A 16,296-nucleotide genomic window follows, 5' to 3' on the forward strand; every position below is an offset into this window, starting at 1 on the left:
GGTTCCTGCCCCTGACTTCCTTTGATGATGAACAGCAATATGGAAGCATAAGCCAAATAAACCCTCTCCTTCCCAACTTGCTTTTTGGCCATCCTGTTTCATCACAGTGATAGTAACCCTAAGTAAGACAGCAAGCCAGCCTCAAACTTCCAAGCCAGCTTCCCAAACACAGTGATTACAGGCATACATCACCATGTGCAGTTCCTTCCACATATTTTAAATTTTGTTCCATTACTTATTTATTTATATTGTATGTGTATATTGTGTTCCACCAAGCTGAGGGGAAACCACTCACATGCCAAACAACACTGGGGGGGGGGGGTGGGGGGGGGGTCAGAAGACGACTTTCCAAAGTCAGTTCTGCCCTTCTTCCATGTGGGTCCAAGGGATCAAACTCAGGTCTCAGGCTCTCAGACTTGGCAGCAAGTTCCCCTCCCTTGGAGACATCTCAGTGACCATATTTTGATCTATCTCTCTCCCCCTCATTTTTAAAGACTATCTTTAAGAGTGAGAACTTCAGGCAGGGCGTGGTGGCGCACGCCTTTAATCCCAGCACTTGGGAGGCAGAGGCAGGCGGATTTCTGAGTTCAAGGCCAGCCTGGTCTACAGAGTCAGTTCCAGGACAGCCAGGGCTACACAGAGAAACCCTATCTCGAAAACACCAAAAAAAAAAAAAAAAAACAAAAAAACTCAAAACAAACAAACAAACAAAAACAAAAAACAAAACAAACAAACAAAAAAGAGTAAGAACTTCAAAATGTCTTCTTTCTTTGTATTTTGGCCTTTGCCAAGGTGGCTGGTGCAGATCACCATAGGACTGTCACTGTTCATTGATTGATCTGCTGGAAGGTTGGTAGAGCAGCAGCGCTTGTCGGAAGAGCATAGTGTGACCAGAGTAGATGGTCCCAAGCTGGGGAAGGTGGAAAGGCTCACGGAAAGCCTTGGCTGTGGAACTGAGGGGCTTTTGTTTGTGTTTGTCATGCTGGAGTTCAAACCCAGTGCTCCGTGAGCTGCTCAGATGATCTGCCACTGAGCTCCACCCAGAACCCTAAAGCTTTTGATCTATGTGGTGGAGGCAGTGGGAGAAGGCACTCATGACTTTTAGGTGGATGACGTTATTTGCTTTTACATTTCACACTCACACACACACACACACACATACACACACACACACACACACACACACACACACACACACACACACACACCAGAGACGGAGACATCGATAGCCTGGTCACCTAATGGCTGTCTTTGTGCAGGATGATAAGGGAGGAGATACAGGAGAATGAAACTGGAGACCGGATCAATAAGCCCATGTGTTTTTTCAAGAAGAGCTTGTTAGTGGGCTGCTTAGGAAGTGTGAGGATGAATTTACAGCCTGTATTCACTCATTCAGAGCCACTGAGGGGCCTCCTCACACAAACCCAGGCTCAGTGCTGGGAACAGACACTATCCAGCATCAGGCTAAGACGCTGAGTGGTACCCGGTCAAAGGCACACTTAGCCAGCCCTCTGGCTTCCAATTCCTGCCAGGTGACCTTGGCTTATTAACTTACTCAAGCCATCTGTAGTCCACAGGTGTTCTATGGTCTCCTAGGGTCAACCAATCCTCCATCCTTGAAAATCACTTAAAATTCAGGGCCTGCTAGGGAGCTAGGGAGCCCTGGCTGTGCCTTGAGGCAGAAATCTGGGGGATGGGGGGGTGGGGGGGTGGGGGGAGAGCAAGAGAAGCAAAGAAAGCCTGAGCTGGAGTTTCACAGCTTGAGCTAAAGTGAGAGAAGAAAGAAAGGGGACCAGAAGGGAAGTGCGTGCAAGGAAGATTTCTTTTTTTGGTTTTTGGTTTGGGGAAAGGTTTTTGATTTGTCTCTTTTCTTTTCTTTTCTTTTCTCTTCTTTTCTTTTCTTTTCTTTCCTTTTCTCTTCTTTCCTTTTCTCTTCTTTCCTTTTCTTTTCACCCTTTGCTGCCTGGTTCTTGTGAAGTTACGAGAGTTCTCTCAATTTTTTAAGTGCTTCATGTATTCACACTCTCAGCCCCCGGACTGGGAAAACATCTTCATCATCTTCCTCACCCTGGTGTCTGCTCAGTCATGTTCAGGGCACTCTGGCTAATATGACAGTTCTGGTGGCGCTGTAAGGACTCGGTTTCTTCAATGCCAGCAACTTCCTCTATCAGAAGACTCAGCCTTTCCTTCTTGTGCAGTTATCTGCCTCCTGGAGGAAACCAGGATGATGTCAAGGATGATGATGGTCTTCATCTCTGGAAAAGTGAGCAGATGCAGCGGGGGTGGGGGTGGGGGTGGGGCACAAGACTGAGTGGGCGGGCCCAGGCCCCGAGAGGCTCTCGCCAAGTTAGCCGTGGTCCACACAGCTTCCTTCTGGACTCTGAATTCTGTGTTCTTTGATAAGACCACCAATGAGGCAGCAGGTTACACACAATCAGCGGCTGGACGTGCTGTTTGGACCCAGCGGCCGCGTTGCTCGTGGTTCAGGCAGTCTCCTGGATAAAAGACTTTGGATGCTCCAGGAGTTGGCCTAATGCCTTCAGCGTGCCAGCATCGATAGCCATCTGGATCTGTTGGTCTGTTCCTGTGGCAACGTTGCACTCAGTGCAGAGAGAAGATATCAAGGCATTGAGATCCCAGTTGGTCACAAACTCTAAGAGCCTGTACAGAAGCCCTGTGGTCGTCACATGATGATGTGCTTATTGCATCCTTCAGTGAGGTGGGACAGGGCAGGGCCCAGGAGGTGTCTGAGAGGGCTCTCATTATCACAATGCCACAGGAGCTGAGAGGGTATAGACAGCACCTGCCTCACTACCTCCGCGCAAGGTTAGGGATTCTTCTTTCGGCATATGTTGGACAAAGCCCATATGATGTTCCGAAAGATGTGATTGGTATGCTTGTCGAAATAAGGTTGAGACAGGCACAGGATGGCACTGTTGGGAATGATATTGTCTCTGAATTCTGGGCTGTCACCAGGCACATTACTAAGAATCTACACTGCCTGCTCACACAGGTCAGGGGCAGGGGAGATAGGAGTCCAGTCAGGGGCTGGATGGCACCCCTTTTCACAACAGCTCTGGTCTGCTCTGAAAGCCCAGGTTGCATCAAACTTCAGGCTGGGAAGAAATGCCTCCTTCAGGAACAATACCAAATTGGGAATGAGCCCTGCCACAACAAGCAGTTTTAGTGAGGGGCTCCTCTCCCGGGGTACCACTTTCCTGGCAGCCTGTGTGGCCAGGAGACACAGGATTGGATCTGAGCTATTCACCTTTTGACTATGTCTTCCAGAGTGAGGTTGGACACTCTGACTGGTACTTGAGAACCCACGTCATTGGAGAATTGGCTGATATTTCTTTTTCTTTAAGGTAAGGCCTATTCATCTTTCTTGGCCTTTTGGGGTTTGAGGCTGGCAGGAATCCTCTGTTGTCACCTCACAGATACATCTTTGGTACATGTTGACTGGAGGGAAAAAGCACCTCCACAGAGCTGCTCTGGTTTGTCTGTTTTAAGGCAGGGTCTCACAAAGCCTACACTGGTCTCTAGTTCCTGATCCTCCTGCCTCTACTGTTGTTTTTAAGCAAAATCCCAATTGTTTGATTGTACCAACAAATACTAGAGAGCCAGAAGCTGGGGTGAAAATCGGCTAGCTTAGAGAGGCAGAGAAAGGACCAAGTTGACCTTCTTCCTCAGCCAATGTCCCAAAAAGAAAAGGCCTGTTCTCCTTCTCCAAGATGTCTCAAAAACTCTCAACTTAATGTGCCCCATCCCCACTGTCTCTTGCTATCCAACCTTCTGACTTCCTCTTAGTCTTTTTTTTTTTCTTCCTATGTTTTATAATAATCTGTTGTCTTCGTTAGGGTTTTATTACTGTGAAGAGACACCATGACCAAGGCAACTTTATAAAAGACAACAGTTAATTGGGGCTGGCTTACAGTTATAGATGTTCATTCCTTTATCATCATGGCAGGAAACATGGCAGTGTGCAGGCAGATATGATGCTGAGAGGAGCTGAGAGTTCTACATTTTGATCCAAAGGAAGCCAGGAAGAAGCTGTCTGTACTGGGTGGAGGTTAAACATAAGACCTCAAAGCCAACCTCCACCAGTGATACACTTCCTCCAACAAGGCAACACCTGCTTCAACAAAGTCGCACACCCTGACAGTGTCAGTCAGATTCGGACTACCACATCTGTAAATATGGTATGTGATTTCTCTAGTGAACAAACATACCATAGGAACTGTATTTGAGTTTTGTCCCTGGGTGGTGGGATTAAAGATGTGGGCCACCACCACATTGCTCACTGTAACTCTAGCATTTAGAAAACAAGTAATTTACAGAGATCTGCTTATCTCTTCTGGGATTAAAGGCATGGGCTACTACCAACCCTGCTCAAATATTTTATCTGATCTCCAAATCCCTGCAACTCTTAGAGATTTAGAAAGCAAGTTTGAGCCGTATTCATCTTTTAATTTACTTAAGACATTTTAAATCTCTTTGTTGTTTTTGATGCCAAACAACAAACATATCCTTTTTATGTAAGAAAACTCAAAAGTTGATTTCTAAGATGTCCAAGTGGGCTACATGGCAATCTACAGTCTAACATTCTAACATGGGATTGAGACACATGGTTTAAGAAAACACATTTTTCATTTCATGCCAACAAGGCAAGTGTGACTTTAATGTTCCCTTGTGTCCTTCTGGCCCTATACACTTGGCCCCTCTTGCACTTTGTCTTACCTGAGATAAAGTCCCAATACCTAGAAGCTGAATATTTACCTCCTGAAGAGGCCAACCTGCATGCCAAGAGTTTGGTAAAAGCACTGTTACATATATGCCCTGTGTCTACTAAACCTTCAATCCCAATACCATTTAATGGTATTTTTAGCTTTGGTCTCTGATAATGTATAGCAATTTGCCAAAATCTTTGTTTTCTTGTCTTTCCTGAATGTTTTGTTTTCTCTCCTGGAACTGTTTTTCTTGATTGCATCCACAGCCATGCTATTTTTTAATTGCTCTGTGGATGAGTTTCCCTGACGCTGACAGAAAATGGTTAAATCAAATTTGATGTCAGAGATTATGGGAGGACCCCTCAGGTGTTTCCCAATGGCAAAGGGTTACACTGCCTGCCCCTTGTTGATCTGCATTCATTAGACCAATGGTGGCTTTTGCCTCACCTTCTGCATTACTCCCAAAGCCTGGGGCCTTCTCTTTAAATTATCTCTTTAAAAAAATTATTTCCTGCCTTTAATCCCTTTTCAAATGACCTGGTTTACCACCATTAAAACATGTGACATTTGTATTTTTCTAAAACTTTAAAAAAATTACTTCTATCAGAGTAACATTATAAACATGAGATACAATATCACCCTCATTTGTAATCCATTCATCTACTAGTGTTGATCTTGCATTTAAAAGCCCAGCCACCCATTCCCATTTCAAATTAGCATTTTCAAAAGCCAAAAGTTTCATTGATATTTGTCTGGCTTCTGAATCTGGTACTTCTCTACTTACAGATGAAGTCAATCTTTGCAAAAATTCAGTGAAGGCTTCTTTTGTAAAATTCTAGTAAATGGCTCTGACCTCTTTACTGATTCTTTTATCTTTTCCCAAGCATTTAAAGCTGCTAAACCACATAGCACCGAGGTGTGGTCATCAAATTCAAGCTGTTTTGTAACTCAGCATATTGATCTCACTTAGCAACTGATATTGGGAAATGTTAATACCTTAACTTTATGCTGTTGTTCTATGACCCAATCTTCCTGTTTCCACCATGTTCACCATTGTAACTGAGGACCAACTTCCAAAATTACTCCCACCTCAGTGAAGTACTGAAGAAGAAAGTATCTCAACTCAGGATAGTGGGGAGGGTTCCATTTCCTTCATATTTATACTGTATTAGGTCCAAAAAGGACTTGAGAGGTTGTAAAAAGAATCCCCCAAATAGAACAGAACTATAAAGATTCAGTTAAATAGCTATATAATGCATCCCAAAATTTAATTGCTAAATCAGGTTTTTTTTTTTTTTTAAAGATTTATTTATTTATTATATGTAAGTACACTGTAGCTGTCTTCAGACATTCCAGAAGAAGGCGCCAGATCTCGTTACGGGTGGTTGTGAGCCACCATGTGGTTGCTGGGATTTGAACTCTGGAACTTCGGAAGAGCAGTCGGGTGCTCTTACCCACTGAGCCATCTCACCAGCCCCGCTAAATCAGGTTTTAAAATCCGTAAGATTTATCAGTACAAAGATAGGGATGGAAACAAGGTGGGAAAAAATTTTCAGTGCTATCGCCTATAAGAGGATACATTGTTGGGGTCCAAGAACTGCTGCACAAACCACGCAAATACCAATGTCTGTCAGAGGATAGTTTATGGAGCATACACCCCAGGACTGGTCGACCAGGGGCATGGTCCAAACTCGGGAACAGAACCGTGAACCCAAGTTAAGGTACTACAGGGATTTTAAGCCCCAAATCCACAAACATCTGTGCAACGTTATTTCACCAATCAGGATTTAGGGATAGGGCATTTCCTTAGGAAAAGCCTTTGTTGTACACTTATCCTGCTACCATTGGTTGGGGTGTTCAGCTGTGGCAGGGGACTTGCCTTGTCTAATATCCATGTCCTAATCAGGTGGGACTTGTCCTTCATGTCTTAACTTTGATGATAGTTACCCACGAACATGCCTCTTTCTACCAAGTAGGATGTCAGTTTCCAGGGAGGTCTTGGGAACTTAAACTTTACTGGACCACTACTCAAAATGGAAGTCTTATTCCAAATATTTTCTTCTATTGGTGCAGGTGTCTCTCTTATGTTGGGGTCCATCCCATAGGTAGCTGATATCATAAATGCTTATACACAGATGCAGGGCATGCTGATGGGTGATTGGTCAGGGTCCAAGCTTATTGTGTGTAACTGTACAAAACAGTTCTATTGAGTTTTATCATAACTGGTTTCCAAGGGCACAGAACAAAAACAGAATATGTAATCAATCTTTGTATCAGAAACTTTCCTAATAACAGAAAAAACATATGGGAAAATTTCCTTATAATAGCAGGCTAGCTTGCTGAGTTCCAGGGCTAACTCAGCCAGGAGACCTGTAATAATAATAATAATAATAATTAATCTGAGGAAGAAAATAAAAAGAAAGTACAATACCATAAAACTAAACAAAATAAATAAATGTGAGGGGAAAAGATTTTAAATTTCAAGTGACCATCATGGTATCTCAGGCGATGATCCCAATCTACAATCCCAGCCAGTACTGTATGAATTTGAGGCCAATCTGGCCTACCTGGTATCTAAGAGCACCTGACTTAAAGTGTGAGCCCTTGTCTCAAAACAAACAACCCACCCAAAAGTTTCAAACAGTACCACTATGGTTACTGAAGTCCTGAGACTTTTTCTTAAAGTGGTGTCTAATGTAGCCCACTAATTAGCTGAAGCTACCCTTGAACTCCAGATCCTTTGCCTCCACCTCCCAAGCACTGCTACTGTAGGCATTTGACACCACAATATGACCACCATTTTGTTGAAACATTCTTTAAAGTAAAAGTTAAAACCAGCATCCCAGAAGGGACCTCCTCTCAAAGCATCTTCCCCAATTCCGTTTGCTTAAACAATCTCTCTGCTTTCCAAACTCTCTTGTACTTGTCTACTGTTCATCTTTCTTAATAACTATGGAGTATTTAGCATCTATCACCACCATAAACCTGTTTCTCTTTCTTTTCGTTTCGTTTCTTTTTTTCTCTTCTCTTCTTCTTCTTCCTCTTCTTCCTCTTCTTCCTCTTCTTCCTCTTCTTCCTCCTCTTCTTCTTCTTCTTCTTCTTCTTCTTCTTCTTCTTCTTCTTCTTCTTCTTCTTCTTCTTCTTCTTCTTCTTCTTTTTCTCTTGTTTGTTGGTTGGTTGGTTGGTGTATAGTCCTGCCTGTCCTCTGTAGACCAGGCTGGCCTAGAACTCATTCATTTTAGATTTGGAAAATCTTCATCTTACCATAAGACACTATCAGAGTCCTGCTTGTAATTCAGAGTCAAGAACTAGTCTAGTTTGGTAGTACACACCTTTACTCCCAGCACTCGGGAGGCAGAGGCAGGTGGATCTCTGGGTTGGAGCTCAGCCTAGCATACAGAGTGAGTTCTAGGACAGCCAGTGTGACACAGGAAAATCCTATCTCAAAAAAACTAAAGGGGCTGGGTGTGGTGGCTCACACCTTTTACCCCAGCACTCGGGAGGCAGAGGCAGGCGGATCTCTGAGTTCGAGGCCAGCCTGGTCTAGAGTGAGTTCCAGGACACCCAGGGCTACACAGAGAAACCCTGTCTTGTAAAACAACAAAACAAGACAAAACAAAACAAAAAAAACAAAAGGAAAAAAAGAATAATTTATTACATCAACGATGTAAGATGTGAGGCTGGAGAACTGGCTCAGTGGTTAAGAGCATTTGCAATTCTTCCAGAGGACCAGGGTTTGCTTCCTAGCACCACATGGTGGCTCGCAATCATCTGTAACTCCAGGTTCTGATATCAGATGTCCTCTTCTGATCTCTGTAGGCACCAGAAATATGTGCATGCACATTCATATATACATACAGGCAAAACACTCATACACAGAAAATAAAGTTTTGATAAAAAGAAAAAACTTGAAAAGAATGAAGAGTTCTGTCTCTGTAAGAAGTCACTCTCCCATTTACATGGGTCCTGCCCTTCCCTTGGACACATGGCACCACACTGACACAAGCAGCTTACTCTGAGATTCAGCTAATCAGCATCATCTTCATTTTCAGGAGAGTGTTAAAGTTTCTTTTCCTGATTGTGATGAAATGACAAAGGCAACTTAAAGTATAAAAGAGAAGGCTATTGGAGCTCACAGTTCACACAGACAGTCCTGCACTGTGGGGACTCAAAACAGCAGGAGCCTGAAGTAGCTGCTTATTATATTTCATCCACAGCCAGGAAACAGAGAGACAGAAAGAATGCTTGCAAATATTCAGCTAACTTTCTCCATTTTGTGTAGTATATGATCCTCTGGCTAGGGAATGGTCCCACCCATAATGAACAAGTTTGTTTCCATATCAACTAACTTGGTCAGGATAATCCCCCACAGGCATACCCTCAGGTGAGTCTAGATTGGGTCAGGCTGACAAGCAACACTAACCAGCACATACAGAAAGGTTAAAGTCCCTTGAAGTGTGGTTGTGTAGCTGCTAGTTCCTTAAGAAGGACTAGTGAGTTAGTCTTGGGGTAAAATGTAGACAGAAGCACACTATGCTAAACAAACATCCTGTCTGAGCAAAGTGTCAGACGGTCTTACTCTTTCATTCCTTTTTTCTTTCCTGTCAAGAGATTTTACTCAAAAGTCAAACACACAGCTTCTACTTCCTGCTGCTTTCCCTACACATGAATGCTTATGAACATAAATTATCAACAACAGCAGCAAAAGCCATTTTTATCTGTCTAGTATTGGCAGAAAGAAGTTACCTAACCTCATTCCATCTGGCCACATCAAGCTATTAGGAAGAAACGGTGACATGTGTACAAGAACAACCACAGAATTGAATTGCCCTTTCTAAGAAATGAGCAGACCAGAATGTTCCTCGTCGTTCAAGGTCAAACTCTAAAAGAATGTTATTAAGCCCAATGGAACACTGACCGTTCCACACACCTTGTCATCCCTGCCCTGGGAAGCTGAAGGGAGAGATAACTAGTGGAAGGGTTACTCTGGGCTGCATGAGACTATGAGTACACACTATGAGTGTGTGTGTGTGTGTGTGTGTGTGTGTGTGTGTGTGTGTGTGTGTGTATGAGAGAGAAGGAGAGAGAGAGACAGAGAGAGAGAGAGAGAGACAGAGAGAGAGAGAGAGAGAGGAGAGAGAGAGAGAGAAATAGTTAACTTTTAAGCTCCTTTCCACTAGGAAGGTAGAGCATGGCTGTAACCTTAGCACTTGGGAGACTAAAGCAGGAAGAATGCCAATTCCAAGCCAGCCTGGACTGTGCAGTGTCTCAAAAATGACTGAGGGCTGAGCTCAGTTGGGAAAGCACTTGCCTAACATGCACAAAGCCCTGGGTTAGACTACAGCTATGCATCAGTTGGGTGTGATAAGGCACAGCCAGCACTGGGGAGATGGAGGCAGGGGGATCAGAAGTTCAAATCCATATTCTTTGAGGCAATGTCTCCCAATCAAATCCCCAGCTCACTGACATGGCTACTCATACTCTCAAGCTGTTCAGGGGATCTCTGTAGCTCTCTACCTCAGACACTGGAACTACAAACCCACAGCTACACTCACCCAGCATTCAGCATTTTGTGGGTACTGGGAATCCTGGATCTGGCCCTGTTGTTTGCCTAGCATGCACTTTAACCACCCAACCATTTCACCTGAAAGTATTTAAACCTGAATGAAAATAAAAATACAACACAAGGGGCTGGAGAGATGGCTCAGCAGTTAAGAGCACTGACTGCTCTTCCAGAGGTCCTGAGTTCAAATCCCAGAAACCACATGATGGCTCACAACCATCCGTAATGAGATCTGATGCCCTCTTCTGGGGTATCTGGAGACAGCTACAGTGTATTCACATAAAATAAATAAATAAATAAATAAATAAATAAATAAATAAATCTTTTTTTAAAAAACACAAAAACATGTAGGCTGTACCTACAAAAGTAATGCATAGAGAGGCTCTTGTAACTGTAAAGGCTGATGTTGTTAAGAAGACGTCATCATGGTCTGCAGCGCTTGGAAGGTACGGCAGCAGCTGTCTGTCACCCAGTTTTGTGAAGCTGGAGTAATGTTTAATATCCTCCAGGGAGTTACATGTACTGAATCAGTAACCCACACATTCTGTGGCTACAATTCAGTAGACCAGTGTCCAGTGAAGCATCTCAACTCACTGCCATGCTGCCAAACCTGAGGACAGGAGTTCAATCCCAGGTACTCACAGTGTAAAGAGAAATGACCTTCATATGTGCACCATAATGCAATACAGAGAGAGAGAGAGAGAGAGAGAGAGAGAGAGAGAGAGAGAGAGAGAGAGACTGAGAGGGACTGAGAGGCATGGCATAAATGTAATTTAAATTTTTAAAGAAATTCTTATGACAATCCTTTCCATTCTCAAAATTTTGAACATTCTCTGCCAGATAAGCCTTCTGCTGATTTAAATGCTTTAATCCCTAAAGGGACAGGCAGAATTCTCTTCAATAGCACAGGAGTTCTACTCAACTAGAAGCTAAGAAATCTGAATACTGTGGGATACTCATAGCGCTGAATCAAGGTCCAAGGAACAAGGTGCTACTGACTGGTGCATGGTTTTGATCATCAGGGAGAAATTGAAAGTTTATTCCACAGTGAAGGAGAGACATATAACTGGAAAAAGCAGGTCCTGAGAACTCTTAGGTTCCCACATAAGTGGAATTAATCCAATTCAGGGACCTATGACACTAATCTAACCCTTCAGTAGCAAAGGTCTGAATCACCATTTGTGGTGGTTTGAACATGCTTGGCCCAGGGAGTGGCACTATTTGCTGGTGTGGCCTTGTTGGAACAGGTGTGGACTTGTTGGAGGAAGTGTATCACTTTGGGCATGGGCTTTAAGACCCTCATCTCAGCTGCCTGGGATCCAGTCTTCTCCTAGCTGCTTTCAGAACAAGAGAATTCTCTTAGATAGCACACGAGTTCTACTCAACTAGAAGCTAAGAAATCTGAATACTGTGGGATACTCATATACATGGGATACTCAAGTACACTGAATAAATGAGATACTCAGGAGGAACTCTCAGTTCCTCCAGCACCAAGCCTGCCTGAACATTACCATGTTCCCACCTTGATGATAATGGACTGAACCTGTAAGCCAGCCTCGATTAAATAGTGTTCTTATAGGATTTGTCTTGGTCATGGTGTCTGTTCACAGCAGTAAAACCCTAACTAAGATACCCTATCAGGAAAGAAACTGGGCAAATTACGTACTTGCCCTTCAGAACAGTGGAAGAAAGCAGCTATGACCATGTAATCAATTACAGAAACAAAGGTTATATTCTATTAGAAATGTAACTGCTTTCACTTTCATGTGAGAGTTAAAAGCAAAACAGGTGTGGCTAGCTCCCAAGATGACAAAGGTCAGGCTACAACAGCTTTGTACTCTGTTAATTTGGGTAAATCAACACAGCTTCCCAAGTCCCCTTGGCCGTATGGTTCTGAGTTAAATCTGCCCCAAAAGGGCAGTCTGCCCATCTCTGGGAGGTGGAAGGGAAGCTGGGATCTTGTCTGAAGGTCACAGTGGTTACAGGGAGTCAGCACACTGTGAGGCACTTCCAGAGTCCAGGTTGTCCTTGCTTTCTGCAGCCCTATGTCCACCTCGTCTGGCTAACACAGGTTAAAAAAGCTTGCCCAAGTCCAGCAGGCACCTATATACTCAGATTTCCTGAAAGTGTGAACTTACCCACCTGTACACACCAGTGGTTCAGAAGAGCTAGTTGGTGACAATTTTCTCCTTAGGCAGGGTCTTATTTTGCAGCCCAGCCTGTCATTGAACATGGTAATCCCCCTGCTGCAGAATGATGAGATTACAGGTATGGCCACAGAGCCCAGTAATGACAGTTCTGACTCTAACTTCTTTTAGACTCCCATGTGTGCAGCTTCTCCCACAATATACAAGATTATTCCTATAATAATTCTTCCATTCCATTTGTTACTAATGACCTTTTTTTGAGCAGCCACACTGTGCCAGCTAACCCATATGTGAGTTAGCTGTAACTGTCAATTTGCTACCACCTAGAATCATCTAAAAAGGGAGTACCAACTAAGGGACTTACCTAGATCAAATAGGTGTGTGGGAGAGTCTGTGGAAGATGGTCTTGATGGTTAATGGACCCAGGTTAATGATGCCTGTGGGCAGCACCATTCCCAGAGCAGTGGATCCTGGGCTGCAGAAGAGATGAGGGGGCTGACTGGGAGTTGTTGTGGATAGCTCTATACTGCTTGTATTTTTATGTTAATTCTGCTCTTCTGGGAGGGATTGTCTGGAATGAGGAATGAGTCATGTACTCAGGTGGCTTTTTGTGAATCAATCCCCTAATGAATAAAGGAGCCAACCACTGGGCAAGTAGGTGGGACTTCCGGCTTAGACAGCAGAGGAAGAGAGGAAGCAGGAGAGAGTTAGGTCCTTTTTGGGAATGGGGACAGCATAAGAGTAAGATGTAGCTGCTAGAGTTTCCCGGTATCATGGTGGATCCGCAAGGAATCTCCACCAGAGGAAGCAGATTTAATAAGGCTTACAAGATTAGGTTTTAGTTGTTGTGCCCAGAGATTGAGTTACTGTTGTTTCTGAACTAAGTTTGTGTTGTGTCTTCCTTCACATGTCAGCTCATCTGTGTTCAAGAGAGAAAGTTATGGCTGACGGCAAAGTGTGAGTTTGCCGGATGTGCACCAAAAAGGCTGTGGAAGATTTGAAGCACGGGGCTGGCATGGTAACAACCCACCACTGGGAACCTAGCGAACTGGGTGGAGAGATTGTGGAGTTCTGAGTTAGAGTCTCCATGAGATAAAAACAGGTCAACCATTGCTTGCCAGTGCATGGCTGACCAGGCTGCCATGGCAGATAGTTGGAAGCACAAGCGCAGGAATGTGCCAGATCTTGTTTTTAATATTTCCCGCAACAGAGAGTAAGCAAGGAGGAAGCATGGGTACATTTAATTCTCTCTGTTCTTGACTGTGGATGTAATGTGATTAGCTGCTCAAGTTCTTGGCCTTGCCTTCTTATTTATTTCATGTATGTGAGTACACTGTCACAGTCTTCAGACACACCAGAAGAGGGCATTGGATTCCATCACAGATGGTTGTGAGCCACCATGTGGTTGCTGGGATTTGAACTCAGGACCTCCGGAAAAGCAGTCAGTGCTCTTAACCGCCGAGCCATCTCTCTAGCTCCTTGCCTTGCCTTCTTAATGATGAACAGTAATCTGGAATTGTAAGCCAGATGAAATCTTTCCTCTCCTACATTGCTTCTCCATCAGGGTATTTTATTACAGCAGCTCGAAACAAAATCCCACATGTGATTTTTCTTGCGATGGACCAGGGACTGCTACGAGTGCTTGCAGTCTGACATTCTGATAGTTAAGGACATTGACACCACCCCTATAATAAAGACTTTTCTAATCCTGTGTAAATACCAAATTCATTTTCAATTAAACAAAAAAGAAGTAACAAGTAGCTAGGTGGTGGAAGTGAGTGGCTTTAATCGCAGAACTCAGGAGGCAGAAGCACAGGAGCAACTCTGTGAGTTCGAGGCCAGCCTGGCCTACAAAGGGAGCTTCAGGACAGTCAGGGCTACACAGCGAGACCCTGTCTCAAATATCACTGGAGGAGGAGGAAGAGGAGGAGGAGGAGGAGGAGGAAGAAGAGGAGGAGGAAGACAAGGAGGAAGAGAATAACAAGAAAACAAAGAAAGCAAGGATTAACAAGCAAGCAAGATGGCACATCCCTCTGATCTCAGCTGCTCAGGGAGCTGAGAAGAAGGATCCTAAGTTTGAGATGGCCTCGGCAATTTAGAGAGACCCCATCATAAAATAATAGAAAAATAGGGCTGGAGAGGTGGTTCAGCAGTTAAGAGCACTGACTGCTCTTCTGGAGGTCCTGAGTTCAAATCCCAGCAACCACGTGGTGGCTCATAACCATCTGTAATGAGATCAGATGCCCTCTTCTGGTGTGTCTGAAGACAGCTACGGTGTACTTACATATAATAAATAAACAAATCTTTTCAAAAAATAGCAGAAAAATAGACAAGTGTAGCTCAGGGGAAGAGGATTTGCCTACCAAGCCCACAGCCCTAAAATGAATCCTTGGTGCTGGGACAGGGAAGGCAGGGAAGTAGTGTATATTCTATAATGTACCCATCTGCCATCCACTGCAGAGTTTTACTAGGCCGATGTCTAAGAAATGACCAAGCTTCTAGTCTCTTCTCTAAGGGTCAATTCATTAACAACTGAAACTGAAGGCTGTTATTTTGAGTTCAAGTATCTATTTTGGTAGTCATTTAGAGTTTAGTCATTCTGCCAGGTGACAGTGATGCAGGCCTTCCATCCCAGCACTCTGGAGGCAGAGGAGAGAGCATTTCTCTGTGAATTCTAGGCAAGTGTGGCCCACTGAGTTCCAAGACAGACAGAGTTCCAGGACAGTCAGAGCTACATAGGGAAACTTTATCTGGGGGGTGTTGGGGGGGGCATCTGTGAGGAGTTGGGTAATCCTAAGAAACATGCAATAAAATATTTGAGTAAGTCTTAAGGACCTTACACTTGTCAGACTTGGTGGGGCACACCTTTAATAGCAGTATTCAGGAGGCAGATCTCTGTGAGTTAAGGGCAGACAAAGCCAAAGAGTGACACTCTGTCTTAGGTAGAAAGACAGGACAGATCATTAAAACCCAAAGAAAACCACACACAGTGACCAATGGCAAAGATTCAGCACTTAGGAGGCAGGAGGATCAGGAGACTAAGGCCAGCCTCATCGATATAGAGAATTTGTAATCAGCCTGGGCCACATGAAAATCTATTTTTAAAACAAAACAAACAATTTCAATGAATCCAACAGACACTCACATAGTCACATATACTCATCAGGCAAAACATTCATACCCACAAAACTGAATAAAATTTAAAAGTCCAAAGAGAAGAAAGGATGGCTTAGTGGGGAGTTAAGCAATCTCAAACAAGGCCAGACATTGGCACATGTCTGAAATCCTAGCACGTGGGAAATGGAGGCAAGAGAAGAAAGAATCACCAAGCCTACTCTATGTAGAGAATTCCAAGCCAGCCTGGTCAACAAAGTGAGACCCTGTCTCAGAAAAGCACGAGGAGAATTCTCACGTTTATAACCATTCTATAGAAATCCCACAAAGTTTGCTGAATAATCAAAGTTCTCAGACTGTGTTTTTTAAATGAGATTTTGGTGTGTGTGTTTGTCTGGGAGGTAAAGCCCAGAGAGAGAACGTTAAATCCCTATTTCTGAAGACACCATACCCTCTGGACACTGTAGGCTTATATTTTTTAAAAACCTATTTTCAATAAGGGTTCTTAAATGCTTTAACCTCCCTTCTGGCCCACCACCCACCAGAGGTCATGGAAAGGAGAGGTTAATAGAGCAAAGGAGGGGGTGGACCTGTTTGGAAATAGTCAGGACATCAGCAGTTCAGTTTACATGGATCAGCAGCAGCAGCTCGATCCACTTGCAAACACCATTCATGGATCAGCCACCACAGGTCGATCCAGAAGAAGCCGAGAGGCTCCGCTGTTTGGTGTTTAGAAGTAGTTCCT

The 16,296-nt window shown here is 43.9% G+C and overlaps 1 pseudogene; it reads right to left on the reverse strand.

The window, feature by feature from the left end:
* Nucleotides 1-2,017: 2,017 nt before the first annotated feature.
* LOC147002950 (importin subunit alpha-8 pseudogene) lies at nt 2,018-5,183 on the reverse strand (annotated as a pseudogene).
* Nucleotides 5,184-16,296: the final 11,113 nt, after the last annotated feature.

This window comes from Mus caroli, unplaced genomic scaffold (assembly GCF_978045245.1).
Source record: "Mus caroli unplaced genomic scaffold, Mus_caroli_1 scaffold_8, whole genome shotgun sequence".
Taxonomy (NCBI): Eukaryota; Metazoa; Chordata; class Mammalia; order Rodentia; family Muridae; genus Mus; species Mus caroli.